This window comes from Crotalus tigris, unplaced genomic scaffold (genome assembly GCF_016545835.1).
Source record: "Crotalus tigris isolate CLP2741 ecotype Arizona unplaced genomic scaffold, ASM1654583v1 scf7180000018301.7375997, whole genome shotgun sequence".
Classification (NCBI taxonomy): domain Eukaryota; kingdom Metazoa; phylum Chordata; class Lepidosauria; order Squamata; family Viperidae; genus Crotalus; species Crotalus tigris.
Window position 1 is genome coordinate 6,978,524 of NW_024096931.1, and position 27,556 is coordinate 7,006,079.

The following is a 27,556-nucleotide window of genomic DNA, read 5'->3' on the forward strand; positions in this document are numbered from 1 at the left end:
CCCCCGCTCCCTCCTCCTCCTCCCTCCTCGGAAGCAGAGCCCGCCACCGTGCATCCTCGCCTCCGCCCGGGACCCGTCCTCTTCCTCCGCTTCCCCCCCCCTCTCGCCCCCCAAGCGGTGGCGACGCCATCCCCTCTCCTCCTCCTCGGACTACAACTCCCGCCGAGCTCCTCCGGCCGCGAGAGCGCCACATCCGCCCGGCTCTCTCCTCCTCCCCCCCCTCCCGCCTCGCTAGGCCCTCTGGGGCTTGTAGTCTCACCTCGCCATTCACGACAACCTCGGGCGCCCTTTCCGCAGGGCGGGCGGCCGGGCGGCCCCGCTACGTTACGCAACTGGCGTAAGGGGCCGGCTTCTGGACTCCCGGAGGAAGGCGGGCGGGAAGGAAGGAAGGACGGACGGAGGGAGGGAGGGGAGGGCTGGGGTGGAGGGGGAGGTTAAAGAGAAGCAGAAGAAAAAGAAGAAGAAGAAGAAGCAGGAGGGGGAAAGAGAGCGAGCCAGCCGAGGCGGAGCACCACGGGCTGCCCGGTGGGGGAGAGGTGGGCGGAGGGAGGGTGGGTGGGGGTCCAAGTTATTCAGCCGTCCGACCCGAGAGAGGACAGGAGACGCGCCGCCAACGGCCACCGCGTCCCTCAGCAACGGTCAGTGGAGCGCGCGACCCTCGGGGGGGAGGGGAGGGGGGGCAGCAGAGAGAGAGGGCCAATGAGAGAGCGGGCGAGGCAGCCGGGGGGGGGGTGAGGAGATAGAACGTTGGTGGAGGGGCGGGGGGGGGGCGAGAGGGGAGCGCTCGTGCCTTCCTGGGGGGGGGAATGTGAGTGCGGAGGTCTCTGAGGCAGGGAGGAGGAAGAGGAGGGGGGGGCTCCTCCTCCGGGATAACCAGGAGGGGGGAGGTCTGGAGGACACTGCCCCCCCTCCCCCTGCAGCTCCCCACCTGGGGCCCCTTCCTCAACTTGGGTTGGACGGCAACTTCCATCACTCAAACCCACCCCTCCATCATTGGCGAGGGGCGTCATGGGGTTGGGGGGGTGGGAGAATGTCTTGCCCCAGAAGGCAGAGTGGGAAGAAAGCTGGGTAAGGGGATCAGTTTTGGGGAGGGTGGGCCAGGGAGCTCTTGCAGGGGAGCTGCAGAGGGATGGGGGGGGTCTCTTGGGGTGCCTCGGTGGGCGACCTTCCCCCGACGTGGTGTCCTCCAGGTGTAGGAGGTTGGACTACGGCGCCCAGAGTCCTCGGCCAGCAGGATCGAAGCAGCAGGGTTGGGGGCAATGGTGAGTGCCTGGGATGGACGGGAAGGGTGGTACTATGCAGGGTGTGGGGGGGAGAGAGACCAGGGGTCATGGGAAATCTTGGGGTGTCTTAGAACTGGTCCCTTTCTCTTGGTGCAATCTACTTCCTGGATTGTTGCTGGCAGGAATTGAAAGGTGATCCCTGTGTAGAAGCGTCCTTGCATGCTGGAGAAAAGGTGGCATATATAATAAATATTTGAATGGACATTATATATATATTACATGGAAATGAATAAGTGATTCCCCTCCCCCTTGCTGAAGCTGCTTAAATGTCTTGGCTCTTTCTTTCTATCTCAGTATTTCCCAACCATGACAATTTGAAAATGTGTGGACTTTTAATTCCCAGAATTTGCTAGGGAGCGTGAGTGCATTTCAACTCCTAACATTCCCCAGCCAGCGTGGATGGACTCTAACGCCCAGAATTCCAGCATGCTGGCTGGAGAATTCTGGGAATTAAAGTCCACCCATCTTCAAGCAGCTAGGGTTGAGAAATACTGCTCCAACCCATGCTTGCTTCTCTATTCTTCTTCTCTCTCTCCATAAAGAAACAAAACGTACGTATGGGGGGGGGGTCCTGTTAAAGCTGCCTCCTCCTTCTTGTAGCAGCCGAATGTTCATATTTTGCCTCTTGACCGATAAAAAAAACAACAACTTAAACCCTGGAATTTGTGGTAGCTTATAAATGAGAAATGAAACAGTCGTAAAACTGTTAAAACAAGATGAACTATAAAACATAATATACAAACAGCAGTTAAAATGTCAACAAAAAAGAAGAACCGTATTTGCACTGCAAACTAAAAAGCATAACATTGGTGGCAGTTAGGAAGAAAAGTCCACTGAATTTAAACAGTTTTAAGGACCTATTTGTAAATCGATGTAGAGGGAGTTAGAAAACCTTAACTGTGGGTAGAAATTGCCATCATGTAGGTATCATTATTTTGGAAGGATGCAGTTTCAGAATTATTCTTTTTAATAGGAGAAAAGCAAGCGAGGGAATTCTGGATAGTTACTCAGCTGGGGGGAAGAATGAATTATAATCCTACTGGGGGCTTGGTCTAGTTCTTGAATCTGTTCCTTTACACAACTTTGTTCCCATTAGCTTTCTGCTGAGGTGGCCTCCCCTACCGTCCTGCAGGAGGTCACGGTAATGGGTCTGGAGACTAAATTATATGATGAATGGTTGAATTAGCCTAAAAAACAAAAGGTTTAGGTGGGGGGAACATGCTAACTGTCTTCCGGTACTTGAAGGACTGTCGCAGAGAAGAAGCGATTGTCTTAATTTTCAAAGGAAGGCAGGACAAGAAGTAATGGGTGAAAGCTTGTTAAAGAGAGAGCCAACCAAGAATATGGAGAAAATTCCTGAACAATTAATCAATGGAACAATTAATCCTGAAGTTGTGGGTGCTCCATAACTGGAGGTTCTCAAAAATAGATCGGACAACCATTTGACTGGTATAAGACTCCTGCCTTGAGCAAGGGATTGGACTAGACGATCTCCAAGGTCCCTTTCCAGCCCTATGAATCTATATTCTATGAACCGGGTGCCTCATGTGAATTTGGGGTATGCTGTGTTTGTCATATGCTTTTTGGGGTACACCCAGCAAGCTAGTCATCTGTGGAAATTGAGGTGTATTAAATTGTGGTATCAGTCCTAGTTTGCAGATCGTGGATAGGTTTGTTTGGTGTTGTGAGAAATGCATGCAGGACATCAGGTTAGATTGGAGTTAACCATCTCTCGGAGAACTCCCTTTATTGTGATTGTCCAAGGAGTAGCTGCTGACTAATTGGACAAGACAGGATAGATTTCCAAACAAAATTGTGGATGTGTTCACGTAAATAGAAATGAGCGGCATTTTTTCCTGTTGATTTTATGTAAGTTGACATTCCTGTATATTTTTCGGGATTAGGTGATGAGTTGCTAAAGAGACAGAGAAGGGACGTATTCTTTTCAGAATTAAATTTTTGGATATCACTAATCCTGAGGGAAATGTATCCTGGGAAAAGCTGAGTGAGAATAAATAAAAGGGAACCCACATTGTTTGACAAAAGAAGACAGTCAATTGGGCCAGTCCCTCTTTCCCTTAGCGCAACCTACTTCACAGGGATATAGTTGTGGGAAAGACGAAGGAGTTCACCTTAAGCTATTTATGAAAGAATAATGAAGGCAGGATACAAACAAATAAATACAAATAAAAATATCACATCATCTCGGATGCATCTTGGAATAATAAAAAAATGGGATAAGAGGAAGAATGATCAATGTACCCTTCTAAACCTGGGCTAGTAAGAGGTTCGGGACTTACATAAATAGGCCTTCAAGTGAGTTTTCAAAAAAAAAAAAAAGTAATCTTTCCCTTTTAAAAGTGTATTGGTGACTTTGTACTGTACACTTGTGCTTTCAAAGTATCTTTTAATTTAGGAGCCACACTCAGACCTGCACACCCATCACTGCTTCGCTGCTTCCTTGCACTTGTCTTTAATGAATACTATTAACCATGCCACAGCAAAGCTAAACCTCGTTCCTTCATTCCCAAACAGGAATGAACTGGGCATAAATCCGGTTTTAAGACAGGGAAAAGTTGCACGTATCTGGATTTCAAGACAAGACACGGGCATTAAATGATTGTGGTGTCACGTGCCACAAGACTCTGGCAGAACAAGGAAAATTGCATTCCCTGTTTGAGTTTTTCTGCTGAATTCTTTTAGTTTTATGGGAAATAATTTGGAATCTGCACTTAATGGAGGTGCCTCTGTTCTGTGGTTGTTAGGGTAGTGGAATTGCATTGAAGCTTTAGTCTTATCTACACAATAGTGGGCTGATTTATAATAGCCTGTAACTCACAAGCTATCAATACAAATAGTAGACCTCTAGCAGCTTTGCCGATAAGTATTTATAATTACAGATGCTCTCACTTTGTTTTCCTACAGAATGTCATCAGATGGCTGAAAATTGGGCACTGCAAAAAATTTGTCAGAGTTTTATGGTTATTTTATAGCAAGCTTCCAACCGGTAGAAAAAATAAACTTTTCAAATTTCACTGTAATACACATCACCAGCTATTGAAATACTGTTATTTTCAGATATTTTTCCTTGGTTTTGCAGTAATGGAAAGTTACACTGTGTTGCTTTACCAAAACAAAACAAACAAAATGGTTTGTTGGTTCTATAGGGTGACTCCACCTTCTCTAAATTTCAATTTTGGTGAACAGAGAAACTTGCTTTTAACTGATACATGGTAATACTTTAGTTGATTTTTGTAAAGATATTACAATGTGGCTAGTTTTGGATCCCTGTGTATTATGAAAGTTGAAGGTTTTGCAGACTGTCGCTGTCAAGAGGGAGGCTTATAACTTTCTAACTGTAGCTATGCCAATTCTGCTGGCAAATTATGAGGGGCTATTTAAAACCGATCAAGGGAAATTCCCCTTCTCTTTGTCTGTTTGCTAAATTTGACAGATTCCATAATGGAAGTATGTATATTCAAGGCCATGGTTTTCCCAGTTGCAATGTATGGCTGTGAAAGTTGGACCATAAAAAAGGCTGAGCGCCAAAGAATGGAGGCCTTTGAACTATGGTGCTGGAGAAGACTCCTGCGAGTCCCCTGGACTGCAAGGCGATCAAACTGGTCAGTCCTGGAAGAGATCAACCCTGACTGCTCTTTGGAAGGCCAGATCCTGAAGTTGAAACTCAAATACTTTGGCCACCTAATGAGAAGGAAGGACTCACTGGAGAAGAACCTGATGCTGGGAAAGATAGAGGGCAATAGAAGAAGGGGACGACAGAGAAGGAGGTGGCTGGATGGAGTCACTGAAGCAGCAGGCGTGAGCTTAAATGGACTCCAGAAGATGGTAGAGGACAGGAAGGCCTGGAGGAACGTTGTCCATGGGGTCGCGATGGGTCGGACACAACTTCGCAACTAACAACAACAACAACATTAATGCAAGACAGCCTCCCTCTTTTGAAGGAGGCAGTATATATTTCTGAAATCTAGGCCAGTATTGAGCTATGTGACGGCTTTCTTTAAGTGATATCCAAAACCTAAATATGATTGTCCCACTTGAGAAAAAGCTATAAAGTTGGTTCTTCGTTATAAAAATTGTGATTCTTTAATCATTGCATTTAGCTTGAGCAAATGAAGTTGCTTCAGCGCTGAGAGCTGTTAAAGAATAGTCTCAACTAAATCAAAGATAAATATTTTAGTGTGGAATATTAGCGACTCATAGGTTGACTTAGCGTGTTAGAAAAGTAGCTCATTCATTCCCCCAAAGCCTCTGAGCTGGGATGATAGAGACGTCGGCTAGCTAACACAAGGAGCTTGTCTTCTCGTTCATGGTCACCCTTCGGGGCTCCTGAGTTGCTATTGGCGAATGGAGGTTCCTTCATTGAGCCAAACCCACACAATAGGAGAGTTGTGAAGGCCAGAAGGCATCAAACATAAACCGTTGTGAACTTGCCCTTTACACTGTAAAGACATGACTGGTTAGAAATATGAATATTTTGTTTTTTTAACATTAGATCCTTCCATGCTATGTAGCATATCGGGCAGCAAGGGATCTCTCAACATTTTCAGGTTTGGGTGAGTCCTTCAGCGTCTTCCCAAGTGACCTGTACACAAGGAAGTCCACAAAGACTTGAAGGAATGTTATGATTTAAATCTTGAGTTAAGTCTTGGGGGGTCTGTGGCCATGAAAGATATTTAAAGGGGGTCCATGGTGAAGAAAGGGTTGAGGACTCCTGGTTTAAGAGACTTTCCGTTGAACGTTCTTCGCCATGTATTTTGAGGGCATCCTCTTGGTTCTGTGGCATTGGGGCAGCCCATCTCATTGCCATCTTGTTCTCCATGCGGCGAATAAGACCTGAATAATACACCGTGTTAGTTGTGGGTTAAACCTATTTCTCTTTTGCTAAACTGAAAGAAGCTAGACAGCTCCTGTGTGTGTCAGTGCATTGCTCGTTCATGCCAATAACCGTACAGTATTTGAGTGGGCCAAGAAGAGATTCTGAATCTGATAGATCACATTGAAATGCTGCAGGAGTCTCTTCTTGGCCCACTACTTAAATCTCTGGGGAATTTCAAATCTGACCTTTGAGCTTGGTTGGCTTTTCCAGTATATTACGGAGTAAGGCTTGTCGAGTATGAAAAGGACTTAAGTTAGACAGTGGATTTTATTTTGGCCTTCTGTGTGGGTTGTTGTTGTTTTTTTAATTCCTCTGCCCTTTGTCTTTAGTCAAAGATGTAGCTCAGTTCTCCATGCTTCGGGGCCAATGGTTTAATCGCAGGTACAGGCTGTGGAGGTTGGGTAATGCAGGTATAAATTCTCAGAAGTGATTCACTGTCCCTTTCTTGTTCTTTTCCTCCAAGTCTTGTGTATCGGTATCCAAATATAGAAGCTGCAGATCTGAAACTGGCAAGAAAATATTTTATTTCCTCATGAGAAATTACTAGCTTACGACTAATATCTGAGTCAGTCAATTGCGCGCGCTAACTTAGGAGAACGCCCAGTTGAACAATGCAAAGAGTTTTCATCCCGTACTTCCTTGTTTGAAAGTAGAGTCCTTACCCAGAGCAAATAAGTTAGGCTTTACACGGACATGCTTTTTAAAATTCTTTATAAAAACAGCTTTAGTTGCTCCAGGTGGCTTCCTGTTGACTTTATTTGTTTTGACTAATAGGCATCCATGTCATTTGTGTAAATCCGGAGAAAGGCTTGCTGTCAAAGATCATTTCCATGCAATGTGATGTATCAAATTGGGTTTCGATATGACTTATAAAGTCTACATTTGTCATAGTGTATATTTTCTATTCTGAAGTAGCTCCTCTGTTAACCAAATCCTTACACGGAAAAGACTTGGGTTGCATGCAAATGCTTCAGTGTGACTGGATCTTGGTTGGGTTCCTATAACATGCTAACCAGAATCGGGTAGGTTTCTGGGATCCTACTGGTGAATCTAAACCCCGATATTATTTTTTTTTTAGCCTTTTGTGTCACACGAATCCAATTTCTGTCTTCTAAGTAAGGAAGGCCATAATTAATGGTTCATCCATGTTTCCCTTTCCTTTAAAAAAAAACAACCTGTGAGCAGCATATGGTAATTCTCTCTCTTGTTCAGGATCACTCAACTTCACAGTTAAAGAAAACTAGATTCAAAGCTCTACACCAGGCTTGTCCAACTTTGGGAACTTTAAGACTTGTGGACTTCAACTCCCAGAATTCCTCAGCCAGCATAGATGCCAAAGTTGGACATCTCTGCTCTACACAATCTGAGTCCTGCTCTAATTGCTACCTCATTCTGATTTTGACCAAGATAAAGATTACATAGTCCACTACTCCAATGTGCCTTTATTGGAGCATTTATCAGAATATAACAGAATAACCAAGTCGGAAGGGACCTTGGAGATCTTCTAGTCCAGCCCCCTGCTCAAGCAGAAGACCCTATACCATTTCAGACAAACAGCTGTCCAGTCTCTTCTTTAAAACCTCCAGTGATGGAGCACCTACAGCTTCTGAAAACAAGCAGTTCCACTGGTTAATTATTCTCACTGTCAAGAAATTTCTCCTTAGTTCTTGGTTGGTTCTCTCCTTGATAAGCTTCTATCCATTGCTGCTTGTCCTGCCTTCAGGAGCTTTGGAGAATAAATTGACCCCCTCCTCTTTGTGGAAGCACCTCAGATATTGGAACACTGCCATCATATCACCCCTAGTCCTTCTCTTCATTAAACTAGACATACCCATTTCCTGCAGCCTTCCTCTGTTTTTCTTGTTCCTTCTTGTCCCGTCCAGCCACCAAGTTGCATTGCGAACATTAAGTCCAGATCCACCAAGCATCCTTTTCTGAACAGTTGTTGACTCGTGACAAGCCACAGTCTGTTCCATCTTGGTTTCACTACGGGTCATTGGATAAACCAAAATTGGCTAAGCTCACCAAGCTATCAATTGCTGCTGCCCAAGGAAGGCCATTTAGCACTTAGCATAATCTACGGGAGCGCAGACACGATCTTTCCCTCTAATTGCTATTTATTTTGTTTGTACGTTCAGTTACTGGTTTTGAGAATCAGATTTCCTCCAGGTGATGGAATAGAAATAGTAAAATATTTCTGGGAGCGAACCAGGCCGGCTTGTGGCGCAGTTGGGTAATAGTGGCCTACTTCCCTGTTCTTACGTAATTCTTCTAATGAAAATCCAAGCCTCTTCGGTATTACGCTGATGTGTGTAGCTTAGTTTAGAGGCTACGTGGGTTAGAGAGAAGCTATTTGATTGCTATAGCCTGGCAATAAAGCTGATTTTCACCCACAATAATTGTACTTGGTTCGATCCCTCATTTCAGCTTAATGCCCAGTTTTAAGAGGCAGAAGAGACACTTCTTTCTCGTTTCTCCATTCTCCCGTTCACCAGAGGTTTGGCTAAAGCAGTGATGGCAAACCTTTTAGAGACTGAGTGCCCAAACTGCAACCCAAAACCCACTTATGCATCGTCGGGTGCTGGGTAGGTGTGGCCCATTGGCTGGGCATGGCTGTGGTGGTAACGGCAGACTGGGTGGACTAAAAAGTTCAATCAATCCATTACAACTTTGCAAGGTCTTTTTTTTTTCCCCCGCGAGAAGTTGAAATTGACTGATTGAACCTTTTTTTTTTTTGCACACGGCGGCGGAGGCCTAAAGCGAAAAGGTTTTATAAATCCCAGCTGAAGGCCTAGGACTGGGGCGACGGTGCGCATGCCCACAGAGAGGGCTCTGAGTGCCGCCTCTGGCACCCGTGCCACAGGTTCGCCACCACTGGGCTAAAGGAAATGAGTAAGAATGTACAAAGGCTGGGGCAGGGGGGGAAAAAAATTGAGCGTCCTGCCCTTCTAATGATTGTATTACAAAATTATAGTTTTTCTCCCCAGAAGTCCAAAGTGAGCAGGGGAAGAGGGAAGTGGATCCAGATTGTGAGAGGGATTTGGGCTTTCCGCCCCCTCTTCTGTGTTTGTTCTAACACAAGACTGCTGCTCTTTTAGTTAAAAAAAAACAAAACGGCAAAGATAAGCATGTATACTGATGTAATTAGAAGGACAGGCCAGTTGATGTCTAGCTTAGAGGCAACATTAGTTTTAAATCTGGTGACCGTCCCAAGTGGGATTGAGAAGCTGCTTTAATTTGATAGAGAAAAAAACGCTGCAGCCTTCACAGATTTTGGGGTTTTTTTAGATTTTATTGGCTCGTAGCCATCCTTCCAATGATTTCCCCCCCTCCCCATTACTATATCTGTTCAGCATGCGCCAGTTAGCACCGGTAGCTGACTTGATACTGAGTTATGAGATTATTTTGTTTCTGCCAAGGTGTGCATGGGGAGGCAGGGGTGGATATTCATGGTTGAGCTTTGAAATGAGAAACCTAATAAATGGTGCTTTGAAATTATTTTGCTCAAATTTCTTCCCAAGTGCCTCTGAAGCATTTCATGGAAATAGAGTAGTTGGGTTTTGCGGGGCCGCTAAAGCTAACAGTTGAATGTATAAACCCATTATTCATTACTGGTTTCACATCGCATCCCATGCCGGAACCACGCAAATGCAGTGTAGGTTTGGGTCATGTGGGAATTCAACAAGGATTGCTTCTTCTAGCCCAAGGTATTGTTTAGTTTTATTAGATAGATAGATAGATAGATAGATAGATAGATAGATAGATAGATAGATAGATAGATAGATACAGAAATACAGAGATACAGAGATAAAGACAGATAGATAGATAGATAGATAGATAGATAGATAGATAGATAGATAGATAGATAGATAGATAGATAGGAGAGAGAGATAAAAATAGATATAGAAATAGATAGATAAGAAAGAGAGATAAAGAGATAGATAGATAGATAGATAGATAGGAGAGAGAGATAAAAATATAGAAATAGATAGATAGATAGATAGATAGATAGATAGAGAGATAGAGAGATACAGAGATACAGAGATAAAGACAGAGATAGATAGATAGATAGATAGATAGATAGATAGATAGATAGATAGATAGATAGATAAGAAAGAGAGATAGATAGATAGATAGATAGATAGATAGATAGATAGATAGATAGATAGATAGATAGATAGATAGAGAAAGATAAAAATATAGAAATAGATAGATAGATAGATAGATAGATAGATAGATAGATAGATAGATAGAGAGAGAGAGAGAGATATGGAGAGATATGGAGAGATAGACAGATAGATATAGATAGATAGATAGATATAGATGGAGAGATAGACAGATAGATACAGATACAGACACAGACAGACAGACAGATAGATAATATGCAGGTAGTCCTCAACTTACAACAGTTCATTTAGTGACTATTCATAGCTACAATGGCACTGAAAGAAGTGACTGCTTCTCATAGTTAAGACCATTGCCACATCCTCACAGTCAGGTGATCAACATTCGGATGCTTGGCAACTGACTCATATCTGTGACGGCTCCAGTGTTGGCTCACAGCAATTGCAGTTATTCGCTTAACAACCGTAAGGTCACAAAATGGGGCAAAACTCACAAAACAATTGTCTCGCTTAGCAACAAAAATTTGGGGCTCAGTTGTGGTCATAGCTTGAGGACAACCTGTACCGTATACCAGTTTCTTCTGGACAGCAAATTTCCTACGAATGCTCCTATGCCCCAAAAGCAGCAGCCTTCTAGTTAAGCTGAAGTCTGGATTTTCCATGAAAGTCTCCATTCCAGTTAAATAAGTTATCTTTTAGGTTATCTTTCCCAAGAGAGACTAGGCTTTACTTTTCTCCTCTCTGGCTGTTGAAAAAAAACAAACAAGCCAGCCAGCCACCCACTCATAATATCAGGTTTTCAAAGAAAATAAATCTTGAGAAAATACTCCCAAGTGACATGTTAACTAGCTAATCGGTGCAGGTTTGTTTTTGAGACCGGCATCCCTGTGCAACAGCTAAATATTCATTTCAGTTGGGCATTGGGAAGCCCTCCCTATCTTCCCGGTCTCCAAAACAATAAGGGGGTAACTTAAACTGCTAAGTTCTGACTTTGGGCTCTTATTTAAGCCCCTTCCTCGCTAGTGCACAAATAAACACCGGTTGGAAAAGGGCAGTGCTGCTCCAATAGATAGCAGAGTCAGACCTTTAAGAGAGGTTTGGCTGCTGAGTCATATAAGTCGAGAAAAATGGGCTGTTTGTTGTAAAGATGAGAGAGAGAGAGAGAGAGGTGTTTCTGCAAAAGGGATGTTGTTCCTTGCAAGCTGGAAATAATTACTCCTGGCTGGAGGCTAGCAAGTTCTACTTTGGTGGTGGGTGGATTCATTATAGCTGCGTGTGACTCTTTAAAATTTTTACTGCTTCCCTCCGAGTAGCGCTTTCAGCCAATTTAGGAAGAATGCAGTGATGTTCCCAAGCCTGTGTTGTAATGGTTATTATGCACAATATAAGAACAGCAAGTTGATGCCGAAGCATGCAGACTATCAAGGTCCACTTTTTAATTTCCGTCTTCGGCGCCTTGGAAATGAATTAAAGGCTATTGGAACCATTCTAGGGGATGCAATGTTTTGAAGTACAGGTACTTCTCGACTTACAACAGTTCGCTTAGTGACTGTTCAAAGGTACAACGGCACTGAAAAGTCTGACTGACGACTGTTTTTCACAGCTATAACCTTTGCAGCATCCCCACGATCGCCTGATCAACATTCAGATGCTTGGCAACTGGTTCGTACTTACGACCGTTGCTGTGTCCCAAGGTCTGACACGCAAAGCCAGGTTCACTTAACAGGTTGCTAAATTATCAGCTGCAGTGATTCCCTTAACCACCTTGGCAAGGAAGGTCGTAAAAGTCACTTAACTCGCTTATTTTTTTGCCTTTTGGAGGCAAAAAATAAAAATGAAAAAAATAAGACCGGGTCTTATTTTCAGGGAAACATGGTATCTATCCCTCCCTCCATCCATTCATGCCTCACGTGTGGAATTCCGTGCACTTTTCCTTGCAGGCGCTCGTTCCCTGGGGCTCAAGTCCATACTTGAAGTAGCAAAGTGCTAGTTTAAATCTGGCAAAGTTTGCCTTGTTCTCAGAATCTGCCGCTGATTTGCAGTGGCTATAAACATTTCCTCCGCATTTATATGCTGTACAACATTTTTCAGACGCAGACCCAGGATAACCATTTAAATGTAAATGTTTTGCTGACTTCCAGAAATGAGACCCCCCCAAAAGTCTATAAGTTCTCCAGCAACAGCCCTTAGCTGTTAGTATCCATAGAGTTTGTGGCATAAAAACAAAATTAAAAGGCAGCTTTTCATTATATCTGTTTACAGTGCTGGTGAAAAGTCAGGTAGTTGGGGCTGGAGTAATGAAAAACCTGTAAGTGTTGAGAGTAAAAAAAAAAAATCTTCTAAAATACAAAAAAGAGCCAGTTTGGTGTGGTGGCTAAGATTTATTTATTTCTTAGATTTTTATCCCATCTTTATTACTTTATAAGTAACTCAAGGTGAACAACCTGCCTCCAGAAGCACTGAATGCTCCAACACTGGTAGTTTTAAAGAAGAGACTGGACAGCCATTTGTCTGAAATGGTATAGGGTTTCCTGACTGAGCAGGGGGTTGGACTAGATGACCTTCCAGGTCACCTCCAACTTTATTATAATTATCGATCATCGCACAGTCAGCCAGATGTTCAGACTGGATTTGGCATTTTGTCTACCTATCGAGTCCTTACCCAGGACCTGGGATAGGCAGATGTGGATGTTTGATGGTATTACAGATATCGTCGCAGGATGGAAGCAGTTCCTAGTAAGGCCGCCTTTTGCAATTGACTAATAGCGAATTTGTCAATGCCAATGGTGTTCAAGTGGTGCTCCAGTTGTTTTGGGATTGCACCCAAGGAGCCTATCACTATTGGTACTACCCTTGCTTGCTTTTGCCACAGTCTTTCTATTTCTATTTGTAGGTCTTTGTATTTTGTTATCTTCTCCAGTTCTTTCTCTTCTATTCTGCTGTCTCCAGGCACTGCCACGTCCACTATCCAGACTTTTTTGTCTTTCTTATCGACAATTGTTAAGTCTGGGGTGTTATGTTGCAGGTGCTTGTCTGTTTGAATTCTGAAGTCCCAGAGCAGTTTAATTTTATCATTTTCTATGACTTTCTCTATTTTATGATCCCACCAGTTTTTGCTTACAGGCAAATGATATTTTTTGCAGATCTTCCAATGCACCATTGTTGCTACTTTGTCATGCCGCTGCTTGTAATCAGTTTGTGCAATCTTCTTGCAACAGCTTACCAAGTGGTCCACTGTTTCTTCAGCTTCTTTGCATAGGCGGCACTTACTGTCTGTTGCTGTCTTCTCAATTTTGACTTTGTATGCATTTGTCCTTAAGGCTTGGTATTATTATTATTATTATTATTATTATTATTATTATTATTATTATTATTATTGATCATCGCACAGTCAGCCAGATGTTCAGACTGGATTTGGCATTTTGTCTACCTATCGAGTCCTTACCCAGGACCTGGGATAGGCAGATGTGGATGTTTGATGGTATTACAGATATCGTCGCAGGATGGAAGCAGTTCCTAATAAGGCTGCCTTTTGCAATTGACTAATAGCGAATTTGTCAATGCCAATGTTGTTCAATGATGATGATGATGATGATGATGATGAAATGTACATAATACTCCCTTCTCCTATTCTCCCAACAATAATAACCTTCAAGGTGGGTAATTGGCCCAAAATCACTCAACTGGCCTTTGTGCCTAAGGTGGGACTACAACTCCCATCTCCTGGTGATTGGCTTCAAGTCATCCAGCTAGCTTTTATGCTTAAATGGGACTAGGAAAGCCCAGTCTCCTGACGATTGTTTCCGTTATCCAGCCGGTTTTCCTGCCTAAGGTGAGACTAGAACTCCCAGTCTCCTGGTGATTGGCTCAAAGTCGCCCAGCTGGCTTTCACGCCTAAGGTGGGACTAGAATTCACCGTCTCCTTGTTTCCAGGCCAGCATCTTCACTACTACACCAAACTGGCTCTCATGCCGAACTAAAAACGGGGAGTTCTGGTTTTGGGGTGACTTTGGGGCTCATCCCCCAATCCATCTTTCAGAAATGGGGCAAACATTGGAAGTGGGAGTATTATGTATGCTGCCTGGAATTGCACACAAATAAAGGAGGCGTATAAATGGTAATCCATGAAATGGAAAGGCCATCACAAGGCCAAATTGCAATAAGCCAGGGCTCTCCCAACTTGGCAACTTTTTAAGATTTAGGGACTTCAACTCCCAGAATTCCCCACGGCTGGGGAATCCTGGCAGTTGAAGTCCGCAAGTCTTCCAGTCGCCAAGCTTGAAGACCGCTGCAATAAGCAACACTGCTTCCCAGTTAAGACCTGATTGAACTCCTTGCTCCAGTAAGGTGGGGCTGATACTCCTGCTTTGAAGGCTGAAAAGCTGGCCTGAAGGAGTATCTCCACGCCGGTCCATTTAACTGAGATTCCAGCCTTATGTCCCGCAGTGTCTCTAGATTGGAAGATTCATGCTTCCATGAGATGAGGGTTTTTTGGTTTTTTTTTTTGACTTTCCCATGTCTCCCATTTCCCCTTCTATGTCGGAGTGTGCAATTATTGCATGTTTACCCTCGCACTTACTTTAGGAAACATTGGGGGCCATTTCTGTGTGCTGTCGTCAGAAACTGTGTGTTGCTATGGGAGCAAATAAGAGCCTTGGTCCAGCTAGCCCACACAAAGAGCTTGGAGGAGGTGCCTGAGTTTTCAGGGGATGGCCATAAAACAGGATCAGGAACATGAGGTTAGGTGTGCAGGAGTCCCTGCCATCTCCTTCGCGGTTTGAGTAAAAACCATGGTTGAATTTGAAGAGGTGGAAGCGGAATCTAGCCCGTTTCCCATGTTCACACAGTAACATTTGCTCAACAAAGATGATTAGGGGATTGGTGGCTAAACCACACGATGAATGATTGTGGGAAAGACATAAAAGAAAAGGAAGACCCAGAGTACTATCTAATATGGAACAAGTAGTATGACTGGTTGGAGACTAGAAATAATAGAGAATAAATGTGGAAAGGTCAAAAGTGGAAAATGTGTGTACAATAATGTATAGTAATACTAATATGTATTATTCTTAGTATGAAGTATAGTATGAAGGAAAAATGCAAATAAGAAACAACGGGGCAACGGGGACAAATATTCTAAAGAAGAATAAGGGGGGAAAATGTAAATAATAGATGATTACCGTTACAAAATCGCTGTTAAAAAAAGGGGAGGAGTATACACTGTGTATGTGTGTTTTGTTTTGTTTTGTTTTGTTGGTTTAAAACAAAACAAAACATCTCTTCGTTAAACTAGACATCCCCAATTCCAGCAATCGTTCCTTATATGCTTTAGCCTCCAGTCCCCTAATCATCTTTGTTGCTCTTCTCTGCACTCTTTCTAGAGCCTCAACATCTTTTTTACATCGTGGTGACCAAAACTGGGTGCAGGATTCCAAGTGTGGCCTTACCAAGGCATTATAAAGTGGTATTAATACTTCACATGGTCTTGATTCTATCCCTCTGTTAATGCAGCCCAGCACTGTGTTGCCTTTTTGGCAGCTGCAGCACACGGCTGGCTCCTATTTAAGTGATTGTCCACTAGGACTCCGAGATCCCTCTCACAGTTACTACTATTGAGCAAAGTACCATCTATACTATACCTGTACATTTGGTTTTTCTTGCCTATATGTAGAACCTTTTTCACCATTGAATTTCATTTTGTTAAATAGCGCCCAGTGTTACTGTTGGTTTTCATGCACTACGAACTTGGCTACCTTGTGTTTATTTATTGGAAAGGAACTTGGCCACGTGTAGTGACCCTGATTGAACGCTTGCTTTTTGTGACAGCCAATGTGGCTGTCATCCCAGAAGGAAACGTGATTCTAATGAGATTGGCATCTTAAGTCCAAATCCCTGCTTAAACTCTGGAGGAATTTGGATCCAACACTCTGTCCCCATCTCATCCATCGCCCTGGGTTGTTGAAACTTTAAAATGCAGAGGGGAGATGTTGTCGGGCTCCTTGGAGGAAGGGCATGATAAAATTCAGTGAAAAAACGTATCACTTTATTTGGGAGACTTTCCTGGGCCTTTGTACCCCACAGCCTTTATTTTTGATTCACTCACGGCAAAATAACGGATCTCCTCTGCATGCTCTGCTCGTCGTATTTCACGTTTATTTCTTTTTTTTTTCTTGAGGATGGAGCAAGAAATTAATCAGCCCAGCAAGTATATTTTTTGTTTTCCGTGTTACCAGAGTCTTCTGGGAAAGAAAGAAATATAGGGGGGAACGTCTCCTATTACTCAACATGGTTTGCGTGCCGAGTTTGGTTTCTGATGAAAACGTCACCTCTTTCAACCAGCCCTCTCAAATGTAGGACAGCAGGTAGGAAATTAGGACATACAGCATTATTTGAACTGGGAAATGGCAAATAAAATTGAAAAGCTGGAGCTAAAGCTTTTTATGTATAATATAAACCCCGGTTGCTGCAGAAGGACATCAGATGTAGCTAAGAAGGGGTCCAGTGAATTATCTTGAAAGATCTAGTTTGAGATCCTATCACCCTCATGCCATATCTATTCAGGATGGTCTTTGAAGTCTACATTATAGGTTTATTGAGATAAACGGCTTATGTTGTATGAATGTAGAAATTATAATACTTAATGGTAGTCAGTGTGACTTATATTGTTCTCAGCAGCCTCACCAGTAGGCTGAGAAGAGCTGCTATCTCTTTATCATATAAAGTAATTTTATTAAATGTTACATTTTAAAAGATAGGTACTAATGCAAACTAAGAAAAATAAAAAAAGCAAAAATAGAAAATGCAGAGAAAATAGAAAGAAAAATAGAAAAGAACATTAGTAAAAAGAAACAAAAATATACAAAGAAATTATTTCTCCCTTCACAATAAATAGATAATTTTAGTAATCTACCATCTTTTCTTCTCTTCCTGTATTTCATCTCTTATTTTATAAACAGATTCTTAAAACCTAGTCAGCAAAAGCAAGGATTACCGGAGATAACAACACACCTGTTTTAACCTTGATCAAATAAAACACCTTTGTATCCTTTCCTTTTAACATCTCGATCTTTCATCTCTTAACATAATGTCCTGAAGTTTGGTTTCTTTTCATTTTTTTCTTTTATCTTTTCTCAAAAAAATTGTTCAAAACTTGAATAAGTCTCTTTTGCAAGTCTAGTATATGAAAGTTATCCAGGTCGCTCTTTTGGTTTGATATTTGTATACCCCTTTTCATGATCAACAATCACTTTTACTTGTATGTCCAGTGCAACATCTTTGTCCATATTATTCTGTTTTTTTAAAATAATTTTTTATTTTTCCAAACTCTCCCCCATACATACACCGTGATATTGATCAGATGTTAACATACATTCTTTTTACATTCATATATAAGATACTTTTAATAAAATGAAATAAATACATACACATGACTTTTGGTGTTGCTCGCCCATTTCCCCTTTCACTGTATCCACACTCCTCCTTCTCTACCTTCTTTCTCCCTTTCTTCTCTTCCCTACTTCCCTCTTCTTCCTCTCCTCTTCCCTTTCCTTCACCACTCTCCTCCCCTTTCTCCCCACTTCTCTTCTCCTCCAACCTTCCTACTTCCTTCTCCCCTCCTTTACTCTTTTCTCTCTCCACTCCTTTCTTCCCTCTCATCCCTCTTCAGATACAATTCAGGGGTAATGTCTGAACAACTCCTCGTCCATATCATTCTTATAGCCTGTTATTTTAAAATCCATTTTCAGGTCAGTCTCAGTTTTGTCTAGTCAAGCTTATTCCTCTCTCATAACATCTTTTAAACAAAGTCTGCCCATAATGGCAGACACTCTTAGAATTAACTTTGGAGTCCATTGTTCACAAATATCAGTCAATACGTCCAAGTTAAAGTATATTGCTCCATTTTTTATTAGTAACTCAAAATTTAACTCTTTTTTCTGCTTTAATTGTAATCTTTGATTCCTTTTGGTTCCCTGTAGTGAGCAACCTTCAAAAAGTCTCATCCTATCCCTTTTTAAGAATTCCAAAAACAATAGCATTTTCCCATGGAAAGGGTTCTTATAATTCATTTCAAAATCTGATTTGAAATCCATCTGCACCTTCGGTCCGTTATAATCACCCCCTCTGCTGTTCCAGTCGCCAGCTCTTCATTTGGCTGCAATCCTAGTCCCTGCTCCTGTTCGCCATTTCTTCCCTGGAAATCTTGCTACCTTTTTTAAACAGTCTTTTGGATTTCCAGAGGTCTATTGATCTCAGATACTGCGAATAAATAGTGCCTGACTTCATTACATTTGAATTGTGCAATTAGCAGTTACCGTGGACTGAACAGACTCAATTAATTTGGGTTACAGAAGATAAGTTTCAAGATATATTAGTAAATGCTTGCTTCTCAGGCCAGTGTAGAAGGCACAGTTTCAGGTCCTTCTTGAATGGTTGATTTTAGAATAAAGCATCAGGTGATCCTGTTCCGCTTTATAGACTTTGAGATGTGCTGCAAAGTTCTGTCTCCAGTGCTCTTGAACAATTGCGAAGCTGCTGGCAGAAATCACTGATTAATTCAATCTTTTCTGCCCCTGACGTGGCGTTGACTTATAGCTCTACCTCTATATTCTACCCAAGAATTCCAGGGTGTGTCCGATGTTCTTGAGCTTACATTTGAAATGGATGAGAGAGCAATTTAACAGGTTGCAAAGCCAGCTGATCTGGATGGTCCTGCACACAAGCCCTTGATAGCACAGCATTTCCCGGGAGAGCCAATTTACATCTTGAGATGGCTCCTTAGGGTTTCAGTGGTTAGAAGTGTTTATTTTAATGAATGCTGGCTTGCATGTCAGTCAAAGCTGGCTGGAATTGCGATGCCAGAATTAATTAAAATTGAAATTGCATGGCACTTTATTTGGGAGTGTCTCTAAAACTCTGAAACTGCAACCTTTGGATGCTGAGCACAGCCTGAGCATAGTCTGAACACTCGGCGTCAGGTTTAGCCTATAAAGCAGTTGACAAATTGAGAGTGAGTTGCTTGAATGGCCACCTTCACCAAGCTTGTCTCTCTGCTTAGATCTTTCTTGAAGGTCATCAAGAAGGTCTCTTATCAAGTTTGCGTAAGCTAGTGAGTGAAGCTTGTTAATAGTGTAAACTTTGGAACTCTTTTCCAGTTGACGCAACTTCCATAGGTCAACAGAGTATTGTTGTAAGAAAACAAGCAGAGTAGGAGACAGTCTACATAAAGTCCTTCTCGTGCCAGTTGCAGAGAGTAGTTCATTTCGGATTACGACGCAGCATCTGGAAATGTGATTCCCAGTGTATATTTTGAATTGTCCATGGAGATTCTCCATCATCCAGGTCATGGTTGTCCCAAAGGTGCTTTTTCCAAAACGCAACTGGACTTCCTTAGTTTTTTTTTTGCCTCGAAAACGATTCGCCTCTCATCCAAGAAGCTTCTTCAATTCTAACTTCTAACTTCTTGGATGAGAAGCGAAACGTTTTCAAGACAAAAAAAAAAAAAAAACCAAGAAAGTCCAGTTATATTTTGAATTGGCACAGCCCTTTCTGCTGTCTACTTGCGAAAACTTGGGTTTAGAAGTTTCAAAATTATAGTGTATGCATAATTCGTTGCCGTTATTTCGAACTTTTGTAAGGAGTGTGAGAATATATCAGAAGCGTTCTAGGGGTGCGGGCAGTGGTGGGATTCAGCCGGTTTGCACCAGTTTATTTATTTATTTATGAGACTTATATACCGCTTTAAGTGCAAGCACTCTCTAAGCGGTGTACACCAGTAAGCAATGTATATATATATTTACATTGCCCCCAACAATCTGGGTCCTCATTTTACCTACCTCGGAAGGATGGAAGGCTGAGTCAACCTTGAGCCGGTGAGATTTGAACCGCTGACCTGCTGAACACAGTCAGCTAAAGTGGCCTGCAGTACTGCACTCTAACTGCTGCGCCACCTCGGCTCTTTGGCAGAACCAGTAGCTAATTTTTTGTTGTCCAGGCCCAGAATGGACTTCCAGAAGCGGCATCCACCCAGAGAACTGGTTGTTCACATATTTGAATCCCACCACTGGGTACGGGGTATAGAAAAGGTTGGGAACTGCTGCTCTAGACATATTACCTTCCATCTAGAGAATGTTTTGTTCCCATAAAGTGAATTTGACATGTTGTTTTTAAAAAGTGGTTAATGTTATGAATGAGATCCCCATTTCTTCCTGTTCAGATGCTCTGTTTTATAGCTGGTGCCCACGTTATTTCCTCTATGTAAACATTAGCTTCTTAAATGGACATTTTGGCAACGTTCTTCTGCTTCAGAACATGCCCCATCTTAAGTTCCTGGTCTGACTTCTCCTATCTTTTTAGCTGGATTATTAACATCTGCTGTCTTTGTCCTTTGAAACAATCCCATCCATTAAAGTCTTTAGAGCCTTAGTAATACACCCAGGATGAATATTATAGATGGGTGGAAAGACTCTCACATCTAATTTGCTCGCAAAATTTACAATTTCTTCAGCATTACAGACACTGGATCGGGGGTTAGAGGGTAAAGAGAGAAATGTAAAATAATTCCATTTAGTAAGATTGATACTTAACAATTAGCTTTATCCCCCCTTTTTTAAGGAAAAAGGGAGCATTTAGACACAATTGTTCAAAATTCAACAAAGCATCTCCAAACTTTTTTTTTCCTCTCTGACATTGTTTCAAATTGGATTGAGTCTGGTTCTGGTTTTTGTTGGTTTAATGCAGCATTAAAGTTCATCACACCCATTTCATTGTTCCGTCCAGAAATAAGGGTGTGCCATTTTAACACGTGGCTGTGTATGGTTAAAGATGCTGAGCTTGTCAGCTGGAAAGCTGACAGCCTGAGTTCAAGACCCAAGCATCGGGTGATGGGGTGAGCTCCCGTCCTTGCCCCAGCTCCTGCCCCCCCCCAGCCGGAGGGAGGGGTCAAACGCATCATCAGTCTGGAGGCCTTTCGCGCCCACAGGAGATCTAAATCCAGCCCAGCTTGAGGTCCATTGATTCTGATCTAATTTGCTTTGACCATTAGTAGTTCAGATTCTTGTAGAGAGCTTCAGCGTACAATAAACCTATGTATTCATTTGTACCACCTGGACTGATGATTTCTTGCTCTTGACACTCATTTAGAGGTGCTTTAGTAAGGCCAATACTTGGAATCTTGCACCCAGTTTTGGTTGCCCCAATATAAAAAAGATGTTGAGACTCTGGAAAGCGTGCAGAGAAGAGCAGCAAAGATGATTACGGGGGCTGGAGCCTAAAACATATGAAGAACGGTTGCAGGAATTGGGTATGTCTGGTTTAATGAAGAGAAGGACGGGGGGGGGGACATGATAGCAGTGTTCCAGTATCTCAGGGGTTGCCCCAAAGAAGAGGGAGCCAAGCTCTTCTCCAAAGCACCAGAGGGCAGGACAAGAAATCATGGATGGAAACGAATCAAGGAGAGACTACAAAAGCCTGACTAAACGTTTTTTTCCCGTAGTAGCAACCTACCAGGAAAAGATGGGCAGAAAATAGATTAGTATTTATTGACAGATCTGAAGATCACTTGAAAAAGCCATCGATGAGTGGCAGTCCTCTTTTGCTATTTAATTGAAACAGGGCATTTTTCCTCCTTATCGGATCTGCTTCTTCCTTCCCTCTCACTTTGCTGCCCTTAAAGTCCAACTGTAAAACCACTGAAGACTTTATCAAAGCAGCCCGCCCCATCAGCCCCTCTTAAGAGCCGCTACGTCCGCCTTTGCTGTGCAGCTTGTATTTACACCTTGGTTGCTCTTGCGCAGAATTTTGGAAGCCGTTCTCGAAGGCTTGAGCACCAGCACAGCTGATACCAGAGAAGAGATGTGCCTGGCTCTTCCTCGTGTTTATTCTCTTGGCTGCGAATGTGCCATAAAAACAATGCTGCTTTGAACAGGCTGACACAGCCTCAGAGAGGGAGATCCACGGTCTATCAAAGCCCGGTTGTTGCACCACACGCTGCTACCACCAGGAGAGCCGTGCCAAGCCTCCAGGGCTGTCAAGCCTCGGCAGCTTTAGGTTTTGTGACTTCCAACGACCAGAATTCCCCACCCAGCCAGTCTTAAAAGTTTGTTATCCTGTCGATGTTTGCTAACCAGCCTTGGAGGAGAATCATTTCCTTCCTTCCCACTCCCAAACAATCATGACTATGGATACAGGTAGTCCTTGACTTACAACAGTTTGTTTATTTGTTTGTTTATTTATTTATTTATTTATGAGACTTATATACCACTTTAAGTGCAAGCACTCTCTAAGCCAGTGGTTCTCAACCTGTGGGTCGGGACCCCATTTGGGGTCGAACGACCATTTCACAGGGGTCACCAAACAAGGCTGTCCGCCATTTTTTTCCCCCTTTTTTTTGGCCACGCCCCTGGCACCCAGTAATGTATAAGTGGTTGGGGGTCACCACAACATGGGGAAATGTATTATGGGGTCACGGCATTAGAAAGGTTGAGAACCACTGCTCTAAGCGGTGTACACCAGTAAGCAATGTATATATATATTTACATTGCCCCCAACAATCTGGGTCCTCATTTTACCTACCCCGGAAGGATGGAAGGCTGAGTCAACCTTGAGCCGGTGAGATTTGAACCGCTGACCTGCTGAACACAGTCAGCTAAAGTGGCCTGCAGTACTGCACCCTAACTGCTGCGCCACCTCGGCTTATGATGGTGGCAGCATCCTGGAGTCATGTGTTCTCCTTTTGCGACCTTCTGACACGCAAAGTCAATGGGGGGAAGCCAGATTTGCTTAACATCTGTGTTTCTAACTTAAGAACTACAGTGCTTCTCTTAACTGTGTAATGACAGGTCGTAAAAGGGGGCAAAACCCATTTAACAACTGTCTTGCTTAGCAACGGAAATTTTGGACTCAATTATGGTCATAAGTTGAGGACCACTTGTACTTGCCCTGTGAAAAAGGAAAGCCAAGCTGACTTTGGCTTAGCCCAGAGGTCCTCAACCTTTTGAGCACCAGGGACCGGTTACGTGGAGAAAGGTTTTTCCGTGGATCAGAGGGTGTGTGATTTTGTGTGCTGCCTGTATCCCATGGATGGGGCTTTGCTTGTTTGTGCGGACTGGTTGCTGGCATTCTGCAGCCCAGTACCGGTCCACTGCCTGGGGGTTGGCAACGCCTGGCTTAGTGGATTCCGGTTGAGAAAAATCAATGCCCTGGTTCCTACCTTGTGTTGAACCGTGATTTCATGACCATGATTCCTTGGTTAAATAAACCAGATTAGGTTAAATTTGCATCTTCTGCCCCTAACCCAACCACCATTGCCAAGGTTCAGGCATTCATTAACCCAGTCTCTGATTTTCACTGAGCAGATCACACTGACTAAGCCATTGTCAGCTTTCCCATCGCTTCCTATTTTGTGATAACCATACTCTGCTTTCTTTTCAGCAGTCTGTAATAAGCAAGGCTCTGGATGACCTTAGACAAGGTGCAAGACAGGGGTGTCCAAGCTTGGCCGACTGGGGAATTCTGGGAGTCGAAGTCCAACAAGTCTTAAAGTCACCAAGGTTGGATGCCCCTGGTGTAAGGAAAGGAAGATGTCAGAGGACAAAGTAGTTGGTGTTTTGTACAAGGACAATTCCTAATAGTGTTTGTAGGATGACCCTGACCTAATTGTGCTAAATACCATTTCCTGCAGCCTCAGCTAACATCCTTAATCATAAAGGGTGCTGTGAATTGTAGTCCAAAATCTGGAGGGCCGCAGGTGTCTCCATCCCTAGCATCTATTAATCTCTCTGTTGCAGCTGATTTTGTCTCTGCTTTTACGTACTTGAGTTGATTGTTTCTTCTACAGATCTGATGAAACACCCAAAGCAAGATGGATCAGAAACAGAGGCTTATTATGTGTGACATGCTTTCTGGGGATATACAATGGCTTTACTTCTGTATGCAGGAGAGAGAGAGGGCAAGCTGGCAGGCACATAAGTTGCTGCTATGCTGCTAATGAGGCAAGCCATACCAGCCCACATGTATTTTTATTAATACCACACTTTAAAAAAAAATGCCTACACAGTTGGCTAATACGAACGTTCCTATATAAGCACTCTCAGCTTGTTTAGATCTTGGTGCTTGTTTATCTGCAGTGAACTTACAAATGAATAGGAAACACTAAAGTGGAAAAATTAATGCTGCTTAACCCTTAAAACTCCCCAGTCCCATACAGCTCCGTCAACCATTTTGTTGTAGGTGTTAGCCAGTATTTTCTTATCCCTTTTACCGCACGTTCAGATGCACACCAGAAACAAGGACCAACAGAACCAAGACTGTACTCAACTTCCCTGATGATTAGCTTACAGGGGTTCTCAACCTTGGCAACTTTAAGACTCGTGGACTTCAACTCCCAGAATTCCTCACCAGCTTTGCTGGCTGAGGAATTCTGGGAGTTGAAGTCCACGAGTCTTAAAGTTGCCAAGGTTGAGAACCCCTGCTTTAAGAGATTTTGTCATTCAGCTTTGTGAGAGCCCTTACTTCGTTTCATAATGGAGCAGGCTGTGGGCATTGTGTAGTGTGCTCCAGTCTTTTAGTTCAGGGGTCTCCAACCTTGTGCAACTTTACGATTTGTGGACTTGCATTCCCAGAATTCCTCAGCCAGCTCTGCTGGCTGAGAATTTCTGGGAGTTGAAGTCCACGAGTCTTAAAGTTGCCAAGGTTGGAGACCTCTGTTTTACTCTGCACGTTGGATTGTTGGATTCGTTACGAGCTGCACTTAAGGCTGTTTTTCAGTTCTGGCTTTTGCAGCATCCCCACAGTGGCCTGATTAAATCCAGATGTTTAGCAACTGGTTCATATTTATGACCGTTGCTATGTCCCAGGATCACGTGATCTCCTCTGGCCACCGTCTGCCAAGCAAGTTGAATGGGGAAGCCAGATTCGCTTCATCGTCGGGTTATTAACAACTGCAATGATTCACTTAACAATGGTAGCAAGCAAAGTCATAAAAGGGGGGCAAAACTCACTTAACATATGTGTCTCACTTAGCAACATAAAATTTTGGCTTCAGTTGTGATCCTAAGCCGAGGACCGCCTGTACTGTATGATGTAGGTTAAGCTTTTCATTGAATGCTGGGTTAAAAAAAAAAAAAAGGACCCGTGGTGAACAAATCCCCTGGAAATCATTGCCAATATTTAATTAATTGGAGGTACTGAACAGCTGCTTTCAAGAAGTCTCACTTTTAAATTCCAAGAAGAGCCTTTTAATTTGCCTGTGCCGGCTTTATGAGTTTGCTATTATTTTAGCTTTCTTTTTTAAGACAAAAACTGTTAACTGTCAGCTGACTCCGGTACCAATCCGTTCATGAATACTAAATGCTTCTTTCTGCAATCCTTTTGGTGCTGAAGATGAATTCCACCCTGCCAAATGATTATAAAGCCCGGGTATTAATGCACTTATTGCAATCTTAATGATCCTCCCCCTTCTCTCTCTGTGTTTGGGATTATAATGTTCAGATCCCTAGGGAATCCTTAAATGCTACTAGCAATTGGCAGGGGAATTCAGGAAAAAAATATTTTTTTTTTTATGCTAAAGCACTCCAGATTATTCTAGAAAGGCTTTCTGTCAAGAAGGGTTTACAAAAAAACTGTGCTTGCTTTTTGTAGCTATTAAAAAAAAAAACGGCCATGCGTAAAACGTGCACAATACTTCTGCCTTAGGCTCACAACATAATTAAAACTGTATATTTTTTAAAAAATAAAGCCATCCTCTGCAGTCGGTTGTAGCTGCACACCCCAGCAAACTTTACAAAAAGAGCAGTGTAGCTTAAATGGGAAACGAATCAAGTCAGGAGCTGTCGGTTGCCTATTCAACAACGCTCTATAGCTGATAGTTGAATGTCCACGAATTCAAATGTTCGTCTTGCCCTTAGATAGTCCACATTTCACTTTCAGCAAAGGGGCCATTCTGAGAAATATTTCCATCAGGACAATGGACAAACTGTAGGACAAAGTGGCAGAAGACTGGCAGAACTGTTCATCCATGAACACCAACTGGCAGTCAAAAGGCATGATGAAAATTCTTTAATTTCACAACATACAGATTTAACATAGTTTCAATTGGGAAAACAGGACAATCCTAGACCAGGCCAAATCCACAAATGCCAGGGAATTTCTAGATGCCTGGCACTCTGACAAATCAGCCATCAATAGACACGTCGATATTAACAACATCTGTGCAAAAGAGACAATCAACCAGCCCCAAAGGGAAAAAGACTCTATCACTTCTCCACCAGTGATCAGCACCCAGATCAGCATAGATTAGCTCCAAGGTCAACTTCAGACAACAGTCAAGTAAGCAACATCCCAATCAAGAAACTGCCACAGAACCATTAGTAAACAGCCCAACCAAAGAATCCCTAAGACCATCTTCAACCACCCAGACAGACAGGACACCAGAATATAAACCAACAGCAAACAGCACTCCTTACTAGCACTGATGATGTTACCTAGTTAGGTTCATGAAACGTCTGCAAGAAAACAAGCAAGATCAGAGAGCACCAAGGATCCCTTATATTTCCATTAATATGGGATGGTGGGCTTTCCGCTATCTTCCTTTTAGACCAGGGGTCTTCAAACTTGGCCCTTTTATGACCTGTGGACTTCAACTCCCAGAATTGCCTGGCCGAGGAATTCTGGGAATTGAAGTCCACAGGTCATAAAAGGGCCAAATTTGAAGACCCCTGGTTTCGGCTGTTTTGGGGGGGAGCCTGTTCCAGCCCTTTGACATGTACTTTGCACTGCACAGTCAACTGAATATTCAGCACTTTGAGCTATAAATATCATTTCATCTTGGTTTACAGGTAGTCCTCGACGTAGGACTGCAATTGAGCCAAAATTGATGTTGCTAAGCCAGACGGTTGTTAAGTGAGTCTCGCTCCATTTTATGATCTTCTTTTCGCCACCGTTCTTGAGTGAATCAGCGCAGCCGTTGACTCAGTAGCAGGGTTATGAAGTGAATTGGCTTCCCCATTGACTTTGCTTGTGGCATAAGGCGATCACGTCGCACACACCCACCCCGGGACGGTGCAACCGTCATAAATACGAGTTGCTTGCCAAATGGCTGGACTTTGATCACGTGACCACGGGGATGCCGTAACGGTGGTTTAGTGTGAAAAACGGTGGTAAGTCCCCTCCTTCAGTGCCGCTTCAGAGTTGCTTGGCTCAGCTGGAGAACATGCTGTGTCTTGCAACAAGAAATCATGATCCACATGGACCGTTGC

The 27,556-nt window shown here is 43.0% G+C and overlaps 1 protein-coding gene across 4 annotated transcripts in view; it reads left to right on the top strand.

Annotated features, from left to right (window-relative positions):
• Positions 1–561: 561 nt before the first annotated feature.
• CAPN15 (calpain 15) overlaps positions 562–27,556 on the top strand; it is an 87,810-nt gene continuing 60,815 nt past the window's right edge. The window contains exon 1 of one of the 4 annotated variants that reach the window (XM_039349926.1): positions 562–638. The gene's annotated coding sequence lies outside the window, so the exon portion shown is untranslated. Of the gene's footprint in view, positions 639–1,174; positions 1,263–15,954; positions 16,667–27,556 lie in introns of those variants that run through there. The other 3 variants (XM_039349921.1, XM_039349923.1, XM_039349922.1) reach the window with 3 other exon arrangements.